The 12500-nt window shown below is 36.9% G+C and overlaps 1 protein-coding gene and 1 long non-coding RNA gene across 2 annotated transcripts in view; one reads left to right on the top strand and one right to left on the bottom strand.

The window, feature by feature from the left end:
* The window catches only part of LOC118765980, a 16606-nt gene extending 12265 nt beyond the window's left edge, over positions 1-4341 (top strand). Inside the window, exon 3 of the long non-coding RNA XR_005001892.1 lies at positions 4329-4341. This is a non-coding gene — a long non-coding RNA (uncharacterized LOC118765980). The remainder of the gene's footprint in view (positions 1-4328) is intronic.
* LOC115209664 (protein mono-ADP-ribosyltransferase PARP14-like) overlaps positions 1-12500 on the bottom strand; it is a 730077-nt gene that overhangs the window by 60915 nt on the left and 656662 nt on the right. The window lies entirely within an intron of this gene.

Raw genomic sequence — 12500 nt, 5'->3', positions numbered from 1 at the left:
ATAGTTATGTTGTTATGCTGTGGCATTATCTTATTTTATCACACTGGTACCACATATTTCAGGCCATTATCGCATAGTGGTGGTACTACTATATTGGATACAAACCATGTTACAGCATCTAGCGACAAAAGGCTCGAAGATTACGTAGCATGTAATTAACCTGCAACTAAGCATTAAATTCTTTCTTACCAGATTGTCATCTTCTGAATTTCCCTTGTCCATGTTATTTCCTCTGCAGCTATCCACACATTTTATTCAAGATCAACTACGTCAATCTTACCAGTTTTGAAGGCACAGCTCTTGTCTCAGAAGGAATGCAAAAGCAAGGATACAGCCCCTTTATCCGCCAAATTGTTCAAATAAAACATGGGAAAAAACCCCCTAACACCTACTACTATTCCTGTGAATTAGTAAAGCTGTAAACTATATCAAACTGAGCCCACATCATCATCTTTAACATGTCTCACACAGCTAGAACCCTTTAACTAAATATTTTAGCCAATCATTTATCTCCAGAATGGCAGCTTCTACATGGAATCACATTCTCATCAGACATTAATTTACACAAGTTGAAAAAGACATCATCTACATTCACATTAACAGTTTAGGAAGCCTGCAGATGTTCTCTTGCTCGCACTTTATATTAATACAAATAAGAATTTCTTAGAAGGTACATAGCCAAAATTTTATAGGAGGAAATAATGTCAACTATATTGACCCACTCCTTATCTAGTGTTTTATTTCATGGCCCACAGAAACAGAGAAATGTGAAGTGTGTTGACAATGCTAACTAACCCTTTCATGACTTAAATTCCGATAGGTAAACGGTTTCATTAAATCTCTAGTGCCAGTTTAGCATACAGTAAACGTGGCCATTTACAATTTAGTATGCTATCTGTTGCCAATTCTAGACCATAGCTCTAACCCTAACATAAACCATAACAAGGCATGCACACAATGTAAACAAAAACAGAAACAAAACCAAATAAAGAGAAAATCAATTTTAATGCAGGATATTACAATTTGTAATGCAAATGCAAAGAATAGAAGAAGAGTCCATGGCAGCACTGCAATTGTACAACAGGTGTGTAATACATTTGGAAGCATGATACATAGATGCAAGGAGGATATTACAATTTGTGATGCAAATGCAAAGAATAGAAGAAGAGTCCATGGCAGCACTGCAATTGTACAACAGCTGTGTAATACATTTGGAAGCATGATACATAGATGCAAGCAGGATATTACAATTTGTGATGCAAATGCAAAGAATAGAAGAAGAGTCCATGGCAGCACTGCAATTGTACAACAGGTGTGTAATACATTTGGAAGCATGATACATAGATGCAAGCAGGATATTACAATTTGTGATGCAAATGCAAAGAATAGAAGAAGAGTCCATGGCAGCACTGCAATTGTACAACAGGTGTGTAATACATTTGGAAGCATGATACATAGATGCAAGCAGGATATTACAATTTGTGATGCAAATGCAAAGAATAGAAGAAGAGTCCATGCAGCACTGCAATTGTACAACAGGTGTGTAATACATTTGGAAGCATGATACATAGATGCAAGCAGGATATTACAATTAGTGATGCAAATGCAAAGAATAGAAGAAGAGTCCATGGCAGCACTGCAATTGTACAACAGTGTGTAATACATTTGGAAGCATGATACATAGATGCAAGCAGGATATTACAATTAGTGATGCAAATGCAAAGAATAGAAGAAGAGTCCATGGCAGCACTGCAATTGTACAACAGGTGTGTGATACATTGCAAGCAGGATATCTTACAATTTGTGATGCAAATGCAAAGAATAGAAGAAGAGTCCATGGCAGCACTGCAATTGTACAACAGGGTGTAATACATTTGGAAGCATGATACATAGATGCAAGCAGGATATTACAATTAGTGATGCAAATGCAAAGAATAGAAGAAGAGTCCATGGCAGCACTGCAATTGTACAACAGGTGTGTAATACATTTGGAAGCATGATACATAGATGCAAGCAGGATATTACAATTAGTGATGCAAATGCAAAGAATAGAAGAAGAGTCCATGGCAGCACTGCAATTGTACAACAGGTGTGTAATACATTTGGAAGCATGATACATAGATGCAAGCAGGATATTACAATTTGTGATGCAAATGCAAAGAATAGAAGAAGAGTCCATGGCAGCACTGCAATTGTACAACAGCTGTGTAATACATTTGGAAGCATGATACATAGATGCAAGCAGGATATTACAATTTGTGATGCAAATGCAAAGAATAGAAGAAGAGTCCATGGCAGCACTGCAATTGTACAACAGGTGTGTAATACATTTGGAAGCATGATACATAGATGCAAGCAGGATATTACAATTTGTGATGCAAATGCAAAGAATAGAAGAAGAGTCCATGGCAGCACTGCAATTGTACAACAGGTGTGTAATACATTTGGAAGCATGATACATAGATGCAAGCAGGATATTACAATTTGTGATGCAAATGCAAAGAATAGAAGAAGAGTCCATGGCAGCACTGCAATTGTACAACAGGTGTGTAATACATTTGGAAGCATGATACATAGATGCAAGCAGGATATTACAATTAGTGATGCAAATGCAAAGAATAGAAGAAGAGTCCATGGCAGCACTGCAATTGTACAACAGGTGTGTAATACATTTGGAAGCATGATACATAGATGCAAGCAGGATATTACAATTAGTGATGCAAATGCAAAGAATAGAAGAAGAGTCCATGGCAGCACTGCAATTGTACAACAGGTGTGTAATACATTTGGAAGCATGATACATAGATGCAAGCAGGATATTACAATTTGTGATGCAAATGCAAAGAATAGAAGAAGAGTCCATGGCAGCACTGCAATTGTACAACAGGTGTGTAATACATTTGGAAGCATGATACATAGATGCAAGCAGGATATTACAATTAGTGATGCAAATGCAAAGAATAGAAGAAGAGTCCATGGCAGCACTGCAATTGTACAACAGGTGTGTAATACATTTGGAAGCATGATACATAGATGCAAGCAGGATATTACAATTAGTGATGCAAATGCAAGAATAGAAGAAGAGTCTATGGCAGCACTGCAATTGTACAACAGGTGTGTAATACATTTGGAAGCATGATACATAGATGCAAGCAGGATATTACAATTAGTGATGCAAATGCAAAGAATAGAAGAAGAGTCCATGGCAGCACTGCAATTGTACAACAGGTGTGTAATACATTTGGAAGCATGATACATAGATGCAAGCAGGATATTACAATTAGTGATGCAAATGCAAAGAATACAGAAGAAGAGTCTATGGCAGCACTGCAATTGTACAACAGGTGTGTAATACATTTGGAAGCATGATACATAGATGCAAGCAGGATATTACAATTTGTGATGCAAATGCAAAGAATACAGAGAAGAGTCTATGGCAGCACTGCAATTGTACAACAGGTGTGTAATACATTTGGAAGCATGATACATAGATGCAAGCAGGATATTACAATTAGTGATGCAAATGCAAAGAATAGAAGAAGAGTCCATGGCAGCACTGCAATTGTACAACAGGTGTGTAATACATTTGGAAGCATGATACATAGATGCAAGCAGGATATTACAATTAGTGATGCAAATGCAAAGAATAGAAGAAGAGTCCATGGCAGCACTGCAATTGTACAACAGGTGTGTAATACATTTGGAAGCATGATACATAGATGCAAGCAGGATATTACAATTAGTGATGCAAATGCAAAGAATAGAAGAAGAGTCCATGCAGCACTGCAATTGTACAACAGGTGTGTAATACATTTGGAAGCATGATACATAGATGCAAGCAGGATATTACAATTAGTGATGCAAATGCAAAGAATAGAAGAAGAGTCCATGGCAGCACTGCAATTGTACAACAGGTGTGTAATACATTTGGAAGCATGATACATAGATGCAAGCAGGATATTACAATTAGTGATGCAAATGCAAAGAATAGAAGAAGAGTCCATGGCAGCACTGCAATTGTACAACAGGTGTGTAATACATTTGGAAGCATGATACATAGATGCAAGCAGGATATTACAATTTGTGATGCAAATGCAAAGAATACAGAGAAGAGTCTATGGCAGCACTGCAATTGTACAACAGGTGTGTAATACATTTGGAAGCATGATACATAGATGCAAGCAGATATTACAATTAGTGATGCAAATGCAAAGAATAGAAGAAGAGTCCATGGCAGCACTGCAATTGTACAACAGGTGTGTAATACATTTGGAAGCATGATACATAGATACAAGCAGGATATTACAATTAGTGATGCAAATGCAAAGAATAGAAGAAGAATCCATGGCAGCACTGCAATTGTACAACAGGTGTGTAATACATTTGGAAGCATGATACATAGATGCAAGCAGGATATTACAATTTGTGATGCAAATGCAAAGAATAGAAGAAGAGTCCATGGCAGCACTGCAATTGTACAACAGGTGTGTAATACATTTGGAAGCATGATACATAGATGCAAGCAGGATATTACAATTAGTGATGCAAATGCAAAGAATAGAAGAAGAGTCCATGGCAGCACTGCAATTGTACAACAGGTGTGTAATACATTTGGAAGCATGATACATAGATGCAAGCAGGATATTACAATTAGTGATGCAAATGCAAAGAATAGAAGAAGAGTCCATGGCAGCACTGCAATTGTACAACAGGTGTGTAATACATTTGGAAGCATGATACATAGATGCAAGCAGGATATTACAATTTGTGATGCAAATGCAAAGAATACAGAGAAGAGTCTATGGCAGCACTGCAATTGTACAACAGGTGTGTAATACATTTGGAAGCATGATACATAGATCCAAGCAGGATATTACAATTAGTGATGCAAATGCAAGAATAGAAGAAGAGTCCATGGCAGCACTGCAATTGTACAACAGGTGTGTAATACATTTGGAAGCATGATACATAGATGCAAGCAGGATATTACAATTAGTGATGCAAATGCAAAGAATAGAAGAAGAGTCCATGGCAGCACTGCAATTGTACAACAGGTGTGTAATACATTTGGAAGCATGATACATAGATGCAAGCAGGATATTACAATTAGTGATGCAAATGCAAAGAATAGAAGAAGAGTCTATGGCATCACTGCAATTGTACAACAGGTGTGTAATACATTTGGAAGCATGATACATAGATGCAAGCAGGATATTACAATTAGTGATGCAAATGCAAAGAATAGAAGAAGAATCCATGGCAGCACTGCAATTGTAAAACAGGTGTGTAATACATTTGGAAGCATGATACATAGATGCAAGCAGGATATTACAATTAGTGATGCAAATGCAAAGAATAGAAGAGTCCATGGCAGCACTGCAATTGTACAGCAGGTGTGTAATACATTTGGAAGCATGATACATAGATACAAGCAGGATATTACAATTTGTGATGCAAATGCAAAGAATAGAAGAAGAATCCATGGCAGCACTGCAATTGTACAACAGGTGTGTAATACATTTGGAAGCATGATACATAGATGCAAGCAGGATATTACAATTGTGATGCAAATGCAAAGAATAGAAGAAGAGTCCATGGCAGCACTGCAATTGTACAACAGGTGTGTAATACATTTGGAAGCATGATACATAGATGCAAGCAGGATATTACAATTTGTGATGCAAATGCAAAGAATAGAAGAAGAATCCATGGCAGCACTGCAATTGTACAACAGGTGTGTAATACATTTGGAAGCATGATACATAGATGCAAGCAGGATATTACAATTAGTGATGCAAATGCAAAGAATAGAAGAAGAGTCCATGGCAGCACTGCAATTGTACAACAGGTGTGTAATACATTTGGAAGCATGATACATAGATGCAAGCAGGATATTACAATTAGTGATGCAAATGCAAAGAATACAGAGAAGAGTCTATGGCAGCACTGCAATTGTACAACAGGTGTGTAATACATTTGGAAGCATGATACATAGATGCAAGCAGGATATTACAATTTGTGATGCAAATGTAAAGAATAGAAGAAGAGTGTATGGCAGCACTGCAATTGTACAACAGGTGTGTAATATATTTGGAAGCATGATACATAGATGCAAGCAGGATATTACAATTAGTGATGCAAATGCAAAGAATAGAAGAGTCCATGGCAGCACTGCAATTGTACAACAGGTGTGTAATACATTTGGAAGCATGATACATAGATACAAGCAGGATATTACAATTAGTGATGCAAATGCAAAGAATAGAAGAAGAATCCATGGCAGCACTGCAATTGTACAACAGGTGTGTAATACATTTGGAAGCATGATACATAGATGCAAGCAGGATATTACAATTTGTGATGCAAATGCAAGAATAGAAGAAGAGTCCATGGCAGCACTGCAATTGTACAACAGGTGTGTAATACATTTGGAAGCATGATACATAGATGCAAGCAGGATATTACAATTAGTGATGCAAATGCAAAGAATAGAAGAAGAGTCCATGGCAGCACTGCAATTGTACAACAGGTGTGTAATACATTTGGAAGCATGATACATAGATGCAAGCAGGATATTACAATTAGTGATGCAAATGCAAAGAATAGAAGAAGAGTCCATGGCAGCACTGCAATTGTACAACAGGTGTGTAATACATTTGGAAGCATGATACATAGATGCAAGCAGGATATTACAATTTGTGATGCAAATGCAAAGAATACAGAGAAGAGTCTATGGCAGCACTGCAATTGTACAACAGGTGTGTAATACATTTGGAAGCATGATACATAGATCCAAGCAGGATATTACAATTAGTGATGCAAATGCAAAGAATAGAAGAAGAGTCCATGGCAGCACTGCAATTGTACAACAGGTGTGTAATACATTTGGAAGCATGATACATAGATGCAAGCAGGATATTACAATTAGTGATGCAAATGCAAAGAATAGAAGAAGAGTCCATGGCAGCACTGCAATTGTACAACAGGTGTGTAATACATTTGGAAGCATGATACATAGATGCAAGCAGGATATTACAATTAGTGATGCAAATGCAAAGAATAGAAGAAGAGTCTATGGCATCACTGCAATTGTACAACAGGTGTATACATTTGGAAGCATGATACATAGATGCAAGCAGGATATTACAATTAGTGATGCAAATGCAAAGAATAGAAGAAGAATCCATGGCAGCACTGCAATTGTAAAACAGGTGTGTAATACATTTGGAAGCATGATACATAGATGCAAGCAGGATATTACAATTAGTGATGCAAATGCAAAGAATAGAAGAGTCCATGGCAGCACTGCAATTGTACAGCAGGTGTGTAATACATTTGGAAGCATGATACATAGATACAAGCAGGATATTACAATTTGTGATGCAAATGCAAAGAATAGAAGAAGAATCCATGGCAGCACTGCAATTGTACAACAGGTGTGTAATACATTTGGAAGCATGATACATAGATGCAAGCAGGATATTACAATTTGTGATGCAAATGCAAAGAATAGAAGAAGAGTCCATGGCAGCACTGCAATTGTACAACAGGTGTGTAATACATTTGGAAGCATGATACATAGATGCAAGCAGGATATTACAATTAGTGATGCAAATGCAAAGAATAGAAGAAGAATCCATGGCAGCACTGCAATTGTACAACAGGTGTGTAATACATTTGGAAGCATGATACATAGATGCAAGCAGGATATTACAATTAGTGATGCAAATGCAAAGAATACAGAGAAGAGTCTATGGCAGCACTGCAATTGTACAACAGGTGTGTAATACATTTGGAAGCATAGATACATAGATGCAAGCAGGATATTACAATTTGTGATGCAAATGCAAAGAATAGAAGAAGAGTCCATGGCAGCACTGCAATTGTACAACAGGTGTGTAATACATTTGGAAGCATGATACATAGATGCAAGCAGGATATTACAATTAGTGATGCAAATGCAAAGAATAGAAGAAGAGTCCATGGCAGCACTGCAATTGTACAACAGGTGTGTAATACATTTGGAAGCATGATACATAGATGCAAGCAGGATATTACAATTAGTGATGCAAATGCAAAGAATAGAAGAAGAGTCCATGGCAGCACTGCAATTGTACAACAGGTGTGAATACATTTGGAAGCATGATACATAGATGCAAGCAGGATATTACAATTAGTGATGCAAATGCAAAGAATAGAAGAAGAGTCCATGGCAGCACTGCAATTGTACAACAGGTGTGTAATACATTTGGAAGCATGATACATAGATGCAAGCAGGATATTACAATTTGTGATGCAAATGTAAAGAATAGAAGAAGAGTGTATGGCAGCACTGCAATTGTACAACAGGTGTGTAATACATTTGGAAGCATGATACATAGATGCAAGCAGGATATTACAATTTGTGATGCAAATGTAAAGAATAGAAGAAGAGTGTATGGCAGCAATGCAATTGTACAACAGGTGTGTAATACATTTGGAAGCATGATACATAGATGCAAGCAGGATATTACAATTAGTGATGCAAATGCAAAGAATACAGAGAAGAGTCTATGGCAGCACTGCAATTGTACAACAGGTGTGTAATACATTTGGAAGCATGATACATAGATGCAAGCAGGATATTACAATTAGTGATGCAAATGCAAAGAATAGAAGAAGAGTCCATGGCAGCACTGCAATTGTACAACAGGTGTGTAATACATTTGGAAGCATGATACATAGATGCAAGCAGGATATTACAATTTGTGATGCAAATGCAAAGAATAGAAGAAGAGTCCATGGCAGCACTGCAATTGTACAACAGGTGTGTAATACATTTGGAAGCATGATACATAGATGCAAGCAGGATATTACAATTTGTGATGCAAATGCAAAGAATAGAAGAAGAGTCCATGGCAGCACTGCAATTGTACAACAGGTGTGTAATACATTTGGAAGCATGATACATAGATGCAAGCAGGATATTACAATTTGTGATGCAAATGCAAAGAATAGAAGAAGAGTCCATGGCAGCACTGCAATTGTACAACAGGTGTGTAATACATTTGGAAGCATGATACATAGATGCAAGCAGGATATTACAATTTGTGATGCAAATGCAAAGAATAGAAGAAGAGTCCATGGCAGCACTGCAATTGTACAACAGGTGTGTAATACATTTGGAAGCATGATACATAGATGCAAGCAGGATATTACAATTTGTGATGCAAATGCAAAGAATAGAAGAAGAGTCCATGGCAGCACTGCAATTGTACAACAGTGTGTAATACATTTGGAAGCATGATACATAGATGCAAGCAGGATATTACAATTTGTGATGCAAATGCAAAGAATAGAAGAAGAGTCCATGGCAGCACTGCAATTGTACAACAGGTGTGTAATACATTTGGAAGCATGATACATAGATGCAAGCAGGATATTACAATTAGTGATGCAAATGCAAAGAATAGAAGAAGAGTCCATGGCAGCACTGCAATTGTACAACAGGTGTGTAATACATTTGGAAGCATGATACATAGATGCAAGCAGGATATTACAATTAGTGATGCAAATGCAAAGAATAGAAGAAGAGTCCATGGCAGCACTGCAATTGTACAACAGGTGTGTAATACATTTGGAAGCATGATACATAGATGCAAGCAGGATATTACAATTAGTGATGCAAATGCAAAGAATACAGAGAAGAGTCATTGAAAGATACAAACAGTGATTGAATCAATTTTTAATTTACTTTTTTGGTAGTCTAGGGAGAAGTTCCGAAATTTTGGAGGAAGTGGCCAGTCGATTACAATGTGCCCAGTAAGCAACGGGTACTTAATCTATCAACCCCGGCAGCAGGGAAAAAACCTGCACTAAGAATTGTAAGTAAGGCATGAAGAAGAAATTGGCAATTCCTACACAAATATATTTAAAAGAATGAAAGGGGAAAGCAGTGATTCTGAAGAAACTGAAAGAGGCAACAATATAATTTACACCATAATGTTGTAAAAACTTTAAAAATGTTTTTATCAACAATTTTTTGTTATTAACAATTTTTCAGCATACTTATTTGAATTGATCACTGCGGAAACAAACTGTTACGCAGAATGTGAAGAAGCTGGACAAAAAAAAGAAAAAAATAACTTGTGGTTACCCACAACCTTAGTAGAACTGGGGATGAGCCACAATGCAGTTGTGGCCTATAACACTTACGTGCGAGGAATAGGCACACATGATCTGCTAATAAATCCAGTTCAAATGAAACTAGTGTATATTTATGATTATTTTACAATTCGATTGAAACCTATGAGGGGTGTATTTTGGGCAGAAAGGATTAACTTATTGGAGAAATTTCTAATGCATGCCAGCAATTTCTCCCAAAGGTCACTTTTCTCGTGTCTGCGCTGCCACATGAATTCGCAGAGATACGAGTCAATCATAGAACGATGTGTACCACAACGCCGCTTGTTACCCCGTTTTAAACACGCCCAAGTGCTCTCTATTTGTTGGGTGTGTGTTTTGTCAACGGAGTTAACAAACTCAACGCTGTGGTTCACCATTCTATGTCGAAAATATATCCCTCGATCTCTGGAATATGCGAATAAACCCTCCACAGATCACTAAATATAGTGGTACCTGGGAGGATCGAGTGACGGATGCATTCTTCGAGTGTGTCGCGATTGCGAGAAGGTACTGCATAAAGGAAAACTTCCCTGGTCTCACGACACACTCCACCGAATACCCATTGCTGAGGTAACACCCTTCCTCGATTAAACTTCCTCCTAGAGAAGACTGACTCGTCTATCTCGACAATCTTTCCAGGACCACCTATTAACTGGGTTCATTAGCAAGTCATGCGCGCATATTTCTCGCACATAATTGTTGTAATCCACAGCTGCACTGTGGCTCATCCCCAGTTCTTGTGCACAATAATGCACTGTAGTCATCATCATTCATATTATTATTAATAACGCTAATACTAGAAAAACAATACATAGATTCCATTATTAGCAATATAGTCACAATAGTACTACAATATCATGCAAAGTTTTCTATAAAAACACAAAACACAGACCTACGCACAGCTGTCTACGTCACAAATAGCTTTCTACGTCACACTAAGATAATGCAGTTAATTATTTCAAATGAAAACAAACAATACGATTGGTTAAAATTCGCAGATTTAATCTACCCTTAAAGTTATAAAATACATTTTTCTCAAATAAACAAGTTGAAACTAGTGTTTCCTTTTGAGACACTCTACCAGTATACGAAGTTTCAAATTATTAGTTAACTAGAAAAATCTGACAAAACAGGCCTCGGAAATGAAAAGACCCCATAGCTGAGTACGATGATGGTCAGTGACTAGACCTTAGAAGGTCTGGAGTCAAAGTATATATATATATATATATATATATATATACCGGAGTAAACACATAAATGTGAAACAAGGTGGAAAAAAGAGTACTCAAATACCAGTGGTAGAGTAATATGCTTTATTTAAAGCAGCAGAAAATTCCACAAAACCTGTTACTCTGAGTTTCGCGTTGCCGTTCGTCGGACAGATATAGGGTAAAGAATTATTAATTTAATAATTAATAAATTTTACCAAGTAGTTTTAGTATGGAAAGTACCATTATCGGTAAAAACTTGTACAAAAAGTATTTTTATATAATTATAAATATAATTAAGGATTTAGCAAAAAGTTGCTTCACCGCATACCGAAAATTTAGAAAGAGCAGCCAAAAGACAGCAAATTCTTTTATCTACAAAATATGACTCCACAGACAACAATATTTGTGACTCACATAGGCAAAAAGAAGAAAAATAACGAAATCAAACAGTCTACGATTAATTATGGACGCGTTTCTGGATTAGAATTATAAATTCATTTCCTTCATCAACATAATATTTCGAGAATTATAAATTTGAAAATGCTAAAAAAAAACCTACCCTTTATTTTTTTAGCATTTTCAAATTTATAATTCTCAAAATATTATGCCGATAAAGGAAATGAATTTGTATAATTCTAATCCAGAAAGACATACATAGTTAATCGTAGACTGTTTGATTTCGTTATTTTTCTTCTTTTTGCCCATTTCTAAATTTTCGGTATGCGTTGAAGCAACTTTTTGCTAAATCCTTAATTATATTTATGTACATACATATATACAAAGGGTACTGGCATCGACCACATTTGGATGGTGCTTTTTGTGTGCCACTGGTACGGGACCCAGTCAGGTATACCTGGCATTGACCATGTTCGGATATTGCTTTTTATATGACACTGCCATGGGAGCCCATCAAGGGACGCTGGCATCAACCAGGTTTGGATGATGCATTTTACATGCCACCAAAACGGAAGCCAATCAGGAGGCACCAACTACGATTTTGGTTTTCCTTCACTCAACAGGTCTTTTGAAGCATATTATATTGCCTGATGCTTCAAGGGTACTCTTAAATGGGCCAGACATGCAACACTGGCATCAGCCATGGCTGCAATCTGACTTTAGTTGCCA

Source organism: Octopus sinensis, linkage group LG1, assembly GCF_006345805.1.
Source record: "Octopus sinensis linkage group LG1, ASM634580v1, whole genome shotgun sequence".
Classification (NCBI taxonomy): domain Eukaryota; kingdom Metazoa; phylum Mollusca; class Cephalopoda; order Octopoda; family Octopodidae; genus Octopus; species Octopus sinensis.
Note: the sequence above shows the minus strand (reverse complement) of the source record. Positions and strands in the feature narration are given on the sequence as shown.